Source organism: Oryctolagus cuniculus, chromosome 3, assembly GCF_964237555.1.
Source record: "Oryctolagus cuniculus chromosome 3, mOryCun1.1, whole genome shotgun sequence".
Classification (NCBI taxonomy): Eukaryota; Metazoa; Chordata; class Mammalia; order Lagomorpha; family Leporidae; genus Oryctolagus; species Oryctolagus cuniculus.
The window spans coordinates 14,867,831-14,879,817 of NC_091434.1; the positions used below are offsets into that span (position 1 = coordinate 14,867,831).

General features: G+C 42.6%; 1 pseudogene; it reads right to left on the reverse strand.

The window, feature by feature from the left end:
- Positions 1–9,009: 9,009 nt before the first annotated feature.
- LOC100355695 (F-box/WD repeat-containing protein 11-like) lies at positions 9,010–10,847 on the reverse strand (annotated as a pseudogene).
- Positions 10,848–11,987: the final 1,140 nt, after the last annotated feature.

Genomic DNA, 11,987 nt, shown 5'->3' on the forward strand with positions numbered 1-11,987 from the left:
AGAAATGCAGTGTGCGTCCGTGCATGGCGATTTTGTCATGCAGGTGGGGCAAGACTGGGGAAAGAAAACCTAGAGGCCGCCAGGACAAAATCAAATCCCAGGAGCTGGAACAGGAAAATGGATCAGGCCAAGATCCCAAAGATCTCACTCTCAGTGGCCAATGACTGTGGTCATAGTCCCATCACCTTTTGATCAGTGTGACAAGAGCTGAACCAAGTTCCTGGTGCTTGGTGGGAGGGTTGCCATGGGGAGAAGTGTTGCGTCCTGAGCATCTTAGACAAGGGGTTTAGAAAAGACAGCAGAGCCAGAGCCTACTAGCAGTGGACATGGAATTAAAGTAGAAAACGATAAAGTAAGCCTGCGTAGCCAGCGCCACGGCTCACTAGGCTAATCCTCTACCTAGCGGCGCTGGCACACCGGGTTTTAGTCCCGGTCGGGGTGCCAGATTCTGTCCTGGTTGCCCCTCTTCCAGGCCAGCTCTCTGCTGTGGCCAGGGAGTGCAGTGGAGGATAGCCCAAGTGCTTGGGCCCTGCACCCCATGGGAGACCAGGAGAAGCACCTGGCTCCTGCCTTCGGATCAGCGCGGTGCGCCAGTGGCAGCGCACGGGCCGCGGCGGCCGTTGGGGGGTGAATCAAAGGCAAAGGAAGACCTTTCTCTCTGTCTCTCTTTCACTGTCCACTCTGCCTGTCAAAAAAATAAAAAAAAATAAATAAATAAAACCTGCATGTGTGTGTGCGTGTGTGTGTCTATGGGGTGCACACTTCTTAGGTAGGATAATGATCATGATGAGCGCTCAGTGTGTCTAAGGTGGTAAGATGTTTATTAAGTGTACAATTCAAATTCTAAGATCTTTACATCTATGAGGAATTTTGTAGAACTTCATGGAAAATGTATGTTTTGAGAAAACCATGCATGGATTTCAAAAATTTTTGAACCCAAACCAAGTTATCTTTTAATTCTACTTTCTCTACTTGTTTGAAACACCCTCATATTAATGAATTTAATCTTCACAGCAACCATACAAGGTGTGTGTATGTGAATTAATCCTCAGGGTAAATAAACAAAGAGGGAGGGTGTGTGTGTCCTTACTCAACAAATGTGGAAACTGAATCAAAGAGAATGTAAATCATTTCTTTTTTTCTTTTTCTTTTTTACAGGCAGAGTGGACAGTGAGAGAGAGAGAGACAGAGAGAAAGGTCTTCCTTTGCCGTTGGTTCACCCTCCAATGGCCACCACGGCTGGCGCGCTGCTGCCATTGCACCGCGCCTATCCGAAGGCAGGAGCCAGGTGCTTCTCCTGGTCTCCCATGGGGTGCAGGGCCCAAGGACTTGGGCCATCCTCCATTGCACTTCCGGGCCACAGCAGAGAGCTGGCCTGGAAGAGGGGCAACCGGGACAGAATCCGGCGCCCTGACCGGGACTAGAACCCGGTGTGCCGGCGCTGCTAGGTGGAGGATTAGCCTAGTGAGCCACAGTGCCAGCCCGTAAATCATTTCTATAACCCGTCAGTGAGTACCAGGCCGCCTGGCTCACAGAGTTTGGGCTTTTTATGACCTCATCATATGTAGTGAGTGGAAAAATGTCCCTCAAAGATACCCAATTCCTAATTCCTGGAAATTTTGGATGTTCCTTTGTGTGACGAAGGGGATTTTTCAGATGTGATTAGGTTAAGGGTTTTGAGATGGGGCAATCCTTGTAGATTACCCCATGGGTCCCAACTGTATTCATAACTGTCCTTGTAAGAGTGAGGCCGAGGGCAATGTGACTACAGAAGAGGAAGAGGGTGCTGTGATGGGAAGGCAGTCAGGAGCTGCACAGAATAAAAAGGAGACCAAGAGACAGAGTCTTCCCATGAGCCGCCAGGAGAGGGCAGCCTTACCAGAATCTTGATTTTAGCCCCCTTAGACCCTGTCTGGATTTCTGACCTCCAGAACTGGATGATAACAAATTCATGTTGCTTAAGGTCATTACGTTTGCGGTAACAGCAGGCCTGGGAAACGAATACATCAGAGTCCCCAACTCTTCATAGGAACACAAGGAGATGAGGTCCTGCTAAATGATGCGTGTCTATGAGGCTATTCATATTTTGCCACCCTCCAATCCCACCAAATGGGAGAGTGTGTATATATGTGTGTGCATGTATACATGTGTGTGTGTATATTTGGTGAGGGGAAAGGTGTGAGAAACACAGGTTTCAAGTATGTGACTCAAATACTAAAAAATATTTCAATTTTTTTAAAATAAAAAGTAAATATTGTTAATCTATGCACATTTGAAATCCTATATCTTTGACTTCTCAGAGGATATTAGCAGGTAGGTAATTTTGAAGAATAAATCTCCCTATTACTGTTTGTAATAGAATGCATTGTTTTCTCTCATCAGTTGGTTTGGTGAGTGTGGGCTTCCACTAATGCCTATAGAAGTGCTCTCTGCATTATTCTGCACTCCAAAGTCTACTCTGCCCTTTTTTTCTAGTCTTGTTCTTTTCTTAATAAATTGTGTCCCATATTGGAAAGACAGGACAAAAGATGTAAAAATAAAAAGCAGAACTCAGCATGGCTATCCTGAGGACTAGGGAGGCTTCCATTGTGCTGGTACAAACTGCATTCTTTTTGCTGTGGTTCAGAAAGATGATCAGAGTACAAATGACAGGAAGTGAGGTTGTGGTTGGAATAACACAGAATCTTAAGTCATAAATGTAAACTTTGACCCCTTATTATTAGCTGCAAAAGATCAGCCTGTTTGTCAAATAGCATATATACAGACTGTGTCAACTCAGATAAAAAAGGAAGGCACAGTTCTCTCTTACAGCTGTGTCCTTGACCTCGTCCTATGGTCTGTGCAGGCTGGGTTGCCTACTTGAGGGACTGCCTTCATCAGCTTAGCATCTTTGCATTTATATTTGTGAGAAGTCTTTCCCAGAGGTGGCACCTGAGATCTGGGAGGAAGGATGCCCTTTTGCTGATTTCCACATGGACAACATACAGACTTCTAGGGGGCCATAGGAATGCTTGCACAGGCACAGCAGGAAGGAGCCAGTTACAGAAAGCAATAGCCCCACCTAGGCCATTTGTACACATAAGTAAAGACAACAACTGCAAAATGGCAGCAAAGACACCCGTCCCTGAGTAGGAGCCTCTTGAAGAACTCTCAGTGGGACTACCTAGAAATCATGCGTCAAATATCACTGCGGCAATTCCATGTAAGATGACTCCCTTACGTCACAGAAATATGCTGATGCTAACTAATAGTCATGTTAAGCAGATCCTCATTTATGTAATCTTTTACCCATCATAAAATCACTCTTAATGCCTCTCAAATAAACAAAATCTTTAAAAAACCCACTTTTAAGTGAAAAAAGTGACAATGCATGGAAGCAAATTATATAATAGAAGGCTAAAACACATTTCTAAATATTATGGTAATTTCCATTGTTAGCTTACTTTATGCCAAACAGGCATGCAGCTTGCTAGATTTTCACTAGGCTAGGTTAGTTGGCAACCAAACACAAGTTGCCCATGTATTTATTTGAATTTTCCAAGTATAAACAAGTTCCAAAGCTTCATTTCTCTCTTAGGAGGAATTGTAAGCAACGAAGATTCATAATTTGTTTTATTGGAGCACAAAAATCTTATCAGGTGGCAAAGATATACTTGAGTTAATCAAGAAAGTGCTAATTTTTAAGTGTTTATAAATCTCTAAAGTACCACTGAAAGGATGATTTGTGTAGAATAAAGAAATGTAGAACACATGAGAGAAGACAAAAATGTTGGATTGCATTAATAATGCAAATTTTTTCCTAGAATGAATCTCCCATTTTCCTGCCGTCTCATGGTTTCCTTATAGCTCTGTAATTCTAATGATCATAGTTTTCTCTGTTATTTATATTGCACATATACTTGATTCTTCTTAAGGGAGATGAGATCTTGAAGAATAAAGGTTATTTTTAAAATTAATCAAATGGTTATTTTCTGTTCTTTTTTAGGATTGAGTAGCACTCCATTGTTGATATACAGCACTTTTTCTTTATCTGGTAAATTTGCTTCCATTTCTTGGCTATTGTGAATCTTGCTGTAATAAACATGGGAATGCAGGTATATTGTCAACTAGTGACTTTCATTTGTTTGGCTGTATAACCAGTAGTGGGATTGGTGGATCATATGGTAATTCTAGTTTTAATTTTTTGAAAAACTGCCATGTGGTTTTTCATAATGACTGTTAAATTACGTTCCCACCAACAGTGAGCCTTCTCACACTGTTGGTGGAAATGCATTTTAGAACAGTCATTATGAAAAACCATAATGTTATCTTTCATCTTTAGTAGCCATGCTAACTGGGGGGAAGAGATATCTCACTGTGGTTTTGATTTTCATTTCTTTGATGAGTAATGGTGTTGAGTATTTTTCACATACCGGTTGGCCAGTTGTATGTCTTCTTTAGATAAACATCTATTTAGGTCTTTTGCCCATTTTAAAGTCAGGTTTTTTTTGCTATATAGTTGTTTGAGTTTCTTATATATTTTGGATATTATTCTTGTCATGTGTATAGTTTATAGATGTTTTCTTCCATTCTGTTTTTATTTTCACTCTATGGATTGTTTTCTTTGCTGTGCAGGAGGTTTTCAGTTTAATATAATCCTACTTGTCAATTTTTTGCTTTTGCTGCCTGTGCTTTTGGATCTTATCCAGAAAGTCCAGGGCATAGTAATTTTTAATAAAGGGGGCAGGGAGCAGTTAACAGAACATGGCATCAGTAGAGAGAATGGCCTAGATAGAAGATAGGTATAAAGTAGACATTTATTCTTCTGAGAAAAAAATGAAAAAGTATGTTTTGAATGAGTGAAAAATATCTATATACAATATTTGGTTAAGCTAAAATAAATACATACTCTTAATGATACCTCATTCTGGTATGTGTTCAAGTGGACTCAAATGATTTGTCCTATATTAGCATAGATTTTTAAACAAAAATAGTAGTAAGACTTGGCTTCAGCAGTAGATGAGCTATGCCAGCGTCCCGAGTCAGCAAGCATGTTATGGAAAAACAGAAAGTTTAGGGAGAGATCATGACTGACATTAAGGGGTATAGGTATGGAGCTACCACTCAGGGGAAATAAGGGGCTGGCAGCCCCAAACCTAGTGCCACGATCTCTTGCAAGTCAGGGTCAGAGGCAGGGTAAGCTGAAGGTGACATGATGGTGGGAAGGCTGGTTCCAGCCAGGTACCTGGAAAGTGTTCATAGTTGGCACAGAGCGGGAGAGGACAGGGCTAGGACTCAGGCCACTCCAGCCTGCCTTAAAGAAGTTCTACCATTTGTGTTCATGTGTCACAAAGAAGCCAATTATAGACTCTTCATCTAGGAAAATCCCAAGATCAGTGGAGTTTTCCAATTGTCCTTTCTGGGGTTCTCCAAGGGAATACAGAATGAGACTATGCCAGGGACATACTAGAGAGTCTATCGTTCTGGAAGCCCAAATATGTGTTGAGATAATCCTGGAAAGACACAGCCAATGATCTTTTTATCTTCTTGTAGAGTAGCATTCAGTCTATTTTCATCAAATTAATTAAGTTTCTGTGAAAAATTCTTGATCTGCCTAGGGAAAAGGTGACTTGCATCTGCAATATGTGACTACACTCTTGTGGTTTTAATGAGTATTTGCAAACTCTCAGGGCTTTGGGTTCATCTGTATTAAATGAGTAGGATACTTTCGCCACCTTGTGATCAGAAACAGAAGTGTTTCAGTCTGGGGAGTTCCTGTCTAGGATGGGTTTCTGCCATTCACTTTTAATCATTTTCTTGTTTTGTTGCATTACACTTATTTATGAGAATTTTTACTAAGTTTTAATAAGTCTACATTAGTCTAAAGTGGGAAAAAATCCTTTAAAAATTGTCTCTAAGTACCTCTAGCCTGTACCTATTTCCAAATGGGCCAGATCCAGTAGCTTTGGCTCAAATATAGAAAAGAGTATGGCATCTTTTATACCAACTCCTATGGTCTCCAAGCCATTCTAGATATTCCTTCACAAGGAAATATAACAAATTTCTCTGTTTAATTATCAAAGATGGTTGGAGTTATCTCTTATTTTGTCTTATTACATTTTTTAAGATGACAGCTTTATTATAAAATCAGGTGATATATTTTGTAAACTTTATCTAGAGAGAATATTTCAAACCATTAGAAATTAAAATAAGCAAAATACTGCCAATTGGAAAAACCTTCACAACATTTCTAACTAACATAAGTCTTTAAAAAAACTTTTCAGAAGGTACCTTTGTTTCCTGAAATAGGATCATAACATCTATCTCCTATGAAAATTTCACTAATAAAAAATATTGCATAGGCAGACAGAAGAAAGAGAGAGAGCATAGATAGATATAAATATAGATAAATAGATGACAGATAGTTTTCATCTGCTAATTCACAACCCAAATGCACACAATGCCAGAGATGGGCTGGGACTTGATCCATGATCAGGAAATACAATTCTGGTTCCCCCATGTGTAGCAGGAACCCCACCACTTGAACCATCACTGCTGCCTTCTGGGATCTGTATTGTTGCCGGAGCTGGGAGTTGAACTCAGGAATTCTAATGGGAATGCGGGTGACTTAACCACTTGGTTAAACACTCCACTTTTCACTCATTTCTTTCTTTCTTTCTTTTTTTTTAAATTTTATTTATTTATTTATTTATTTTTGACAGGCAGAGTGGACAGTGAGAGAGAGAGAGAGACAGAGAGAAAGGTCTTCCTTTGCCGTTGGTTCACCCTCCAATGGCCGCCGCTGCCAGCGCACTGCGGCCAGCACACCATGCTGATCCCATGGCAGGAGCCAGGTGCTTCTCCTGGTCTCCCATGGGGTGTAGGGCCCAAGCACTCGGGCCATCCTCCACTGCACTCCCGGGCCACAGCAGAGAGCTGGCCTGGAAGAGGGGCAACTGGGACAGAATCCGGCGCACCGACCGGGACTAGAACCCCGTGTGCCGGCGCCGCAAGGCGGAGGATTAGCCTAGTGAGCCACGGCGCCGGCAACTTTTCACTCATTTCTTTCTCACCAGTTGCCACATTGCCTTTGTAGTGACAAATAGCGCCTTGAAGACTGTCTATGGGTGGCTGTGGCATGCGACACTATTTTGATGGGTTGTTGGTGATGGGTTGGTGGTGGGTTGTTGTCCTTACAATATTTCTCTCTTTTTTAAAAAAAAAGATTTATTTTTATTTATTTGAAAGACGGAGTTACAGAAAGAGGTAGAGACAGAGAGAGGTCTTCCATCTGCTGGTTCACTCTCCAGATGGCAGCAATGGCTGGAGCTGTGCTGATCCGAAGCCAAGAACCAGGAGCATCTTCCGGGTCTCCCACGTGGGTGCAGGGGCCCAAGGACTTGGGCCATATTCTCCTTCTATCCCAGGCCATAGGAGAGAGCTGGATCGGAAGAGGAGCAGCCGGGACTAGAATCGGCGTCCATATGGGATGCTGGCGCTTCAGGCCAGGGTGTTAACCCTCTGCACCACAGCACCGGCCCCCATCCTTACAATATTTCTTCCTGGCCTTTTATTCTTCATCAGTCTCTTACCCCTCATGTTTAGCACCCCTAACTCCTAACTGTTATTTACTCTCAAACAGGAAACATTCTTTGATGATCATGAATAAAGTGTGTGTTGTAGGGGGCAAATATATTTTGTTTTTACTGATTAAAAATAAGAATATAAGCCTCATTCAGATATTCTCAGCAACAACTTAGTTGAATAGATAAATAAAAAAATTCAGAATCTTCAGATAAAAGCTACCTAGAATTTAAAAGGAATTGTTACCTGATCAAATGACTGAATTTGAAATGTTAGTTCAAAATAAAAATTTTTTAATGTTTAAGGTACCGCTCTATTATATGTACTACATGACAGATAAAGCATTTTTGTGTTAAGCTTTAGAAATTACGTTTTCAAACAAGTGAAGTGTCTCATTAAAACACACATACCACACACACACACACACACAATGATAATTACAAAATAAAACCATTGTATGAATACTGCAGGAAGAGTTGTAGGTAATCCACATCAACCCTGCTATCAGGTTCTTGAGCCCAGCCCACAGCTAAGTGCAAACACAGTCTATATTAGTGTCTCAGGCACAGATGGCCCCCGATTCCAGTAACCTTGAGGTTACACTGTTATGTGCAACATATCTACATGCAGATACAGTATTTTAAATTAGGAGGCAAGCACACATATAAAGGTATTACTCTACCAAATCTCAGGAGATGGCTCAGGACAGAGAACAGTTAATACAAGGAAAGAGCTGTATTACCTGTTGGGAGATAATGTAACTGGCTTATAGTTCTTTAAATTAAAAGAAACCAGTACATAAAGGAAGTATATTTCTCAAAAAAGTCACTAAAACAATCCAGAGGGATTTTTTCCCCATTATCCAACATGTTCCTAATAAAAGGCAGAATTCATAATGACTTGGATGGTTAAAAGGAGAATGCTAACTTCCGAAAAGGAAAGCCCTGGAATTCTGGGTAGGTGTTTGGTACCCAAAATTTCACTGAAGAAGAGTGTTGTTTCTTAATATCAGACCAAAGTGCAAAGCAGTATAAATGAGAGGCCAAGTCTTCTCGTGATGGTCGTTTTGCTTCTGCGGATCAGACTGTGTGTTCCTTTTAAATGAACAATTTATATTTATAAATATAAATGGACTTCTAATTATAATTACATATAAAAGGACTTCTGATAGATAATTACATGCATATATACATACATAAAAATACATAAATTGACTTCTGCTCTCGTCAAAGTCGGTGAAACTAAGGTATCCTTCTCAAATTAGAGCCAAGAGCAGAGGTAAGAAATGTTGGTACTTGAAGAGTTAGGCTGATTTACATATTCCCAGTGCCTAGAACCAATTCCAGCTCCATAACTCAGCTGTGAATGAATACCCTTAGGCATCTGGTAGCTATGTAGCCAGTAGGTCAAAGTGGGAAACCCAGAAGTGGGTGAAAGTGCAGACTCTTATCTAGAGCTGTGTGCGTATGTTCTAGAGGGAGAACAGTTCTCATCCTGGGCGCTGGGAGGCACATTTAAGAAATCCCAAATCAAAAACAGTGTCATCATAGGAGCTGCTGGTGATCTGAAATTCATCAAAGTGCAGCCTAAACACATGTCCAGAATGTTCTACCAATGTGTGCAGACACAGGGCCGGAGAGTCAAGAGCAGCTTGCAAGTCTCAAACTTTAATTTTCCCATTATAGGCGCACTGACAATCCTCTTGTTCTTAAATCAGTTGCATCAGACCAATTCTTCATGTCCCTTTAGGACTCTCAAGCAGGCACCACATTCGATATTCCATAGCCTGATGGTATCATCTGATGATCCACTCACAACCAGTCAATCCCTATTCTGGAGACAGGCAATGCCTCGCTTGTGCAAATTGAGAGTATGAACAAATTCACTCTTAGGCCAGACTTTGATGGTCCTGTCACCAGACTCAGACACGATGTACTTACGGTCAGTCTACTGCACTGACAGCAGCATGGTAGCCAAACAGGACATGGTATAAATTGATATTGGTGGCAGAAGCCACATCACATGCAGCAATGGAGCAGGCCTTAGAACAGGTCACCTTGAGTCCATTGCTAAAGCAAAAGTGAAGTACAGCCTCATTGTGGTGGAAAATGCGTGGAGAGCTTCACCAATGTCACACCCCAGACTCTCACTATAGAATCTGAAGAACTGGATACAACAGCATGTTCATCATTCTGCAGAGGACAGAGCCTGTGTGTCCGTTAATGATTTCAAACACTCCAGGCTGGTTTTACCCCAAATTTTAATAGAATTATCTCATAGGCCACTGATAATTTTTTTCACAGTCATTATATAAACAGTAGACACCTTTACTATTTTCAAAGTGGCACTGAGTGCTTTGCAAGTTTTGTCATCCACACAGTCGGTTGGATTCTACAGTCTATCTCCTGGATAATCTTTGGGCACAATGGCCTATAACATGAATTGGGAGGGTCACCTGTGGGTCTGTTCTTAAACAGGTACTAGCCCCGCCCTCTTCTTTCTGAAAGTCCCTTCCACAGAGGATCAGCGTATACTCTTCACTCAATCAGCGTCTTCCAAAGCATTCTTCCTGAGATCCCTCCTGCCATTCTTTGCACACCAGTTCTGCTGCATGCAGAGACATGGCATCCAGGTAGGAAAGAATGTTTCCTGCTATGTGATCTACGGCTTGCTCTGATAAAGCAGTAATAAAAGCCCACTGCAGCCTGGGCTTCAGGTAAGCGTTAACACGGCCATGCTGATAATGACACATTAGTGAAATCAGATGTTCCACAAATTTCACTTGATCTGATTCAGACCAGATCAAAACATATAATACACAAGGCCTTTTTTATTTATTTATTTATTTTGACAGAGTGGACAGTGAGAGAGAGAGACAGAGAGAAAGGTCTTCCTTTGCTGTTGGTTCACCCTCCAATGGCCGCTGCGGCCGGCGCACCGCGCTGATCCGATGGCAGGAGCCAGGTACTTATCCTGGTCTCCCATGGGGTGCAGGGCCCAAGCACTTGGGCCATCCTCCACTGCACTCCCGGGCCACAGCAGAGAGCTGGCCTGGAAGAGGGGCAACCGGGACAGAATCCGGCGCCCCAACCGGGACTAGAACCCGGTGTGCTGGCGCTGCAAGGCGGAGGATTAGCCTAGTGAGCCGCGGCGCCGGCCCACCTTTTCTTTTTGAGAGTTTCCTTCCGATGGTTTCTTTCTGGAGACAATCACGGATGATGTTCATTAATAATTTGCCAAAGATTATTTTTCTTTGGGGACTCATCTTTGTTTTGAAAGATCATAACTGAATTGCTCTGGAGAATAATTTTGTACCTCGGACCCGCCAATCCAGAATGAATGGGGGTACTCCCTTTCAGACTAGTTTGAGAAAAGACAGCAGTCAAGCATCTTCCAGGATTCTTTCATTGTACTGCCTTCAGCTTTCTTCAACAAAATCCCAAACATGTGCTTCAGTAACATGAGCCTGAGGGTCTTGTCCGTAATCAGCGAGCCAGGCTGCAAGGTGGCCCTGGTGGTGGCTCTGCCTCGCTCTCCCTGCACAGCAGCAAACAGCCTGGACTGGGGTGGCACAGGCACAGGTGGCCAAGGGGAGGTGGCTCTCAAACCACTCTAGTTGCCAGCCCACCCCGACCTTCCTCCCCCATCCCCCGCCTGGTAGCAGCTCTGCCCTCACCCTTGGTGAAAGTAGTCAACTTCTTTTAAAAAAAGATTTATTTTATTTATTTGAAGGGCAGAGTTATAGATATAGAAGGAGAGACAGAGAAAGAGGTCTCCTATCTGCTGGTTCACTCAGGGCTGGGCCAGGCTGAAGCCAGGGGCCAGAAACTTCTTCCAGGTCTCCCACGTGGGACCCAAGCGCTTGGACCATCTTCCATTGATTTTCCAGGCATATTATCAGTGAGCTGGATTGGAAGTTGAAAACAGCTGGGACTCCAACCGGCGCCCATATGGGAGGCTGGTGCTGCAGGTGGTGGCTTATTCCATCCATGCAACAAATATCGGCCCCCCAAATAAACCTTAAACAGTAATAGATTCTTAATATTTTGGGGAAAGCATTAGGGGGCCTGGTTAAGTTATTATATCCTTCCAGGAGCCCAGCATTGTGGCATAGCAATTAAAGCCACTACCTGTGATGCAACATCTCATATGGGAGCTGGTTCATGTCATTAGCTCCCTGTCAAGGGCCTTGGACAAGCAGCAGAAGATGGTCCAAATACTTGGGCCCTTGCCATCCACATGGGTGACCTGAATGAAGTTCTTGGCTTAGGCTTGGTCTGGCTCCGGCTGTTGCAGGCATTTGGGAGTGAACCAGCAGATAGAAGATCTTGTCTCTCTGTAACTCTGCCTTTCAAATAAATAAATCTTTTAAAAATATTTGGCAGAGTGGTTAGGAAGCTGGTTGGACTGCCTGTATCCCATAT